This window comes from Octopus bimaculoides, chromosome 8 (genome assembly GCF_001194135.2).
Source record: "Octopus bimaculoides isolate UCB-OBI-ISO-001 chromosome 8, ASM119413v2, whole genome shotgun sequence".
Classification (NCBI taxonomy): domain Eukaryota; kingdom Metazoa; phylum Mollusca; class Cephalopoda; order Octopoda; family Octopodidae; genus Octopus; species Octopus bimaculoides.
The window spans coordinates 97007733-97011589 of NC_068988.1; the positions used below are offsets into that span (position 1 = coordinate 97007733).

The 3857-nt window shown below is 31.8% G+C and overlaps 1 long non-coding RNA gene across 1 annotated transcript in view; it reads right to left on the reverse strand.

The window, feature by feature from the left end:
* LOC106868201 (uncharacterized) overlaps positions 1-3228 on the reverse strand; it is a 14724-nt gene extending 11496 nt beyond the window's left edge. The window contains exon 1 of the long non-coding RNA XR_001409239.1: positions 3101-3228. This is a non-coding gene — a long non-coding RNA (uncharacterized LOC106868201). The remainder of the gene's footprint in view (positions 1-3100) is intronic.
* Positions 3229-3857: the final 629 nt, after the last annotated feature.

Sequence of the window (3857 nt, forward strand, 5' to 3'; positions counted from 1 at the left end):
CTAATGGGCAACTTTCGATACCATTATATATCTATATATTATAATAACTAACGGTTTGCTACAGTGCATTGAAGATATCAATATTTTGTCTGTGTCATCGTGTCTGTGTTCGTCAATAAGTGTCCATCCGGGCGTATGTTTGTGTATGAGAGCGGGATTGTTTGCGCACGCACTTACTGACTAGCAGGCGCCTAAGCATATCTATAAGTCAAAATGCATTAGTATCTGCGTATTTACGTACACACAGACACGAGTGTGTGTGTGTGTGTGTGTGTGTGTATATAATAATAATAATAATAATAATAATAATAATAATAATAATAATAATAATAATATTAGGGATAAAATCCAAAATTACAGGTAAAAACTCAATTAAAATCAATTTATTAAAAATCAAAATTAAATTAAGTTTCATAGTATTAAATATATATAAATATATAGTTTTAGGGAAAAGAACCAAGGTTCATGAACTCATCGATGAAAATCCAGTCACATATAGAAAAATTAATAAGTAAAAGCACAATAAATAAGTATAATATAATGCAAAGTAAATATCATAAGATAAAGATAATAAAACGACTACACGTATTTCATAACCAATTTTCAAATAGAAAGAAAATTTAAATCGATTAAAATCAATTAAAACAATCGAAAATCAATTCTATTCAAAAATATAGCTAATCTTCAGGTCAAAATACAACAATAATAATAATAAAAGAATGTATATATCAACCCACAATAAATAACAAATGAATGTATATAAAATACTTATTATATAAAGATAGAAAAATATTATTAAAAATATAAAAATAATAAACATTCCATAATCAACCCTACGTCCATTATAATATACGCTAACAGGTATATTATATGCAAAAACCATCTCATCTGTTTTGGGGCGATATCACATTCTGTTACGAAACACTCAACTGCTTTAACCATTAAATATTGATCAGTGTTGCAGAAACAGCATCGTTGATTTAGGTATATGCATGAGGTTTCATCAGAATGAAACGGATCTGGCTTTCAATTATGTTAGATCAATCTTTCTCTATACAAGCCAAAACAGACCAATGGAGTTAGGTACAGAAGCGCGGTTTATAATCTGTTACTTTGAATATGTGACAGTTCTAATGCTATACTTGTCTTTGTATACACACATTCATTCGTTCAGAGATAGAGATAGATAGATAGATAGATAGATAGATAGATAGACACATTCATGTAAATATATATATATATATATATATATAAGTGCTGGCATAGCACTGTAGTATGAAGTTTACTTCGCAAACACATGGTTCCGGGTTCAGTCCCATTGCATGGTAACTTGGGCAAGTGTCTTCTACTATAGCTCCGGGCTGGCCAATTCCTTATGACTGAATTTAGTAAATGGATACTATGTTGAAGCCAGCCGTATGTATGTATGTATGTATGTATGTATACACATATGTACCTGTGTGTATTTGTCTGTGTTTGTCACCCGTCCTCCTATCGCTTGATAACCAGTGTTGGTTTGTATACGACTCCGTAACTCAGTGATTCGGCAAAAGTGACCATTAGAATAACTATCAAGCTTAAAACACAGTAATAGAGGCGATTTTCTCGATTAATAACTCCTCAAAGCCTCAGCATTGTAAAGGATATCATTAAAAGTTTTTTCCTCACCAAATATTAATAAAGATTACAGAACATTTTGTAATCAAATAAATATCTGAGGATTAACTATTCTACTCGTCTCTCCTTTGTCCAGTATTATATTTCAATGCGATATTTATGACGAGAATTGATCGCAATAATCATAAATGATAAATGAACAGTTAACGTTAAAATTCAGACTGAACGGATATGCGTAGAAAAGCGTCGGCCAAGTTTACACCGAAGTAGCTGAAGGTTTTGCACATTGGGTCTATTCAAAGAAAAGTTTGTAAACTTATCCTGGACAGAAAAATAACAGCCCAGCTGACTAGTCTCAGACTATTCAAATTAACCCTGGATTCTCATTCATCTTCTCTGTCAATACACTTATCTACGTAATCTATCTATCTATCTATCTATCTATCTACCTATATATATGTATATCTGTCTGTCTGTCTGCGATCTTCGAGTCCGACTTAAACCAAAACTTCTAAAAAACCAGTCCGTATACGAACCTAGTAAATGCACACTACTCGACAAATCTAAATAAGACCAGAATCTATCCACGATTATCCAATATATATCCACAATCATACTTCTGGTTCATTACTAAAGCCATCCCCACCATTCACAAAATATTTTTCTTTTTCTATTTTCCTAATCTTCGTCCTGAAAGACATAGCTTTGTCATTAAAGTCCTGCATTATTCCGATCGTCTATTTGTCCAACGTTCAGCCTGCAGCTACAACTTCACATTATCTCTGATTAGGAATTCCTTCTCTTTCTATCGACATCTCTCTCTCCCTTCTCTCTCTCTCTCTCTCTCTCTCTCTCTCTCTCTCTCTCTCCCACTCCTCCCTCTCTCCCTATCTATTTTTCCCAGGCGCTTTTCTTGCCCCTTTTCCCCTCCTTTTCTTTCCGAACTCTCTATCTTTCGCTCTCCTGCTTTTTCACTCTCACACTTTATTTCTTTATGTCCTCGAATTCTAAGAAACTCTCAAAATAAATTTCCATTTGGGTCTATCTATCTATCTACCTATCTATCTATCTATCTATCTATCTATCTATCTATCTATCTATCTGTCTGTCTGTCTGTCTGTCTGTCTGTCTGTCTGTCTGTCTGTCTATCTATCTATCTATCTATCTATCTGTCAATGATGTGAGAGCATGTGTGTGTATGTGCGTGCGTGTGTGGGAGGATGGGCGGTGAGCGATTGTAAGTCAATATGAATATAACAAAATATTATACTGATAAGAAACGTGTTTACACACAATTACACACACAAACATTCACACATATAAATCATGATATACACACACACACACACAAAACAACAAAAATATGTGTAGAGAAAAACACATCTTCAATTGTAACATTCACCATACAAAGCCGACGATTGTTTCTGTTGTATTACAGACTTAGATACGAAAATATCATTGAGATTAATATTTCCGAAAATACCTGTTAGCACAACACTTTCAAGGTGATCCAAAAAGATGATCCAAAATTAGTTAAATTCAAAGTGAACTAAGGAAATATTTCCAGTGCACGACCGTCTAAAAAAGAATGTTAAGAAGAAATATAATCTAAGAAAAGTTATTTTTGTATTCAACTATTGGTGACGTCAATGGACAACGAAAGAATAAAAACAAACATAAGAATTTTACGTCACGACAATTAGAAATATATAGAGATTTTACGTCACGACAATTAGTTGTCTATTTATTAAATATAGTAAACTTTTTTAAGAAAAAATATACTTATATGATCTATAAAAAGCAATTATAATCAAGAATTGAAATATTTAAATGCCTTTCGAAATTTTTGGCAACATTTCATTGTAAAATTCCTATTAAAATTTAATAAAATAAATCTAGAAGTAATTACAAAATACATTTCTTCAAGGCAAAGATCACATGTAGAATTGCCAATATTGTACGATGGTACGTAACCAATAATGGAGCGCTCTAAATTATACTTAATGTTCCTATCTTTTAAACTTAAATGCATTTACTAAGATTTATAGAATTACCTTTTCTTCTATACTTAAATGAATGAAAATTATTATGAAATTTAGATTTCCAAATTGCAGCAAATGAACCAGTGTAATAATACATACGATTGCCTGTTATAATCTTACTCTGATAGACCATATTTTTCTTAAAACTCTGATTTTCTAAAGGGCTAACAATTTTGTTTTTACAATTACACAGGGATT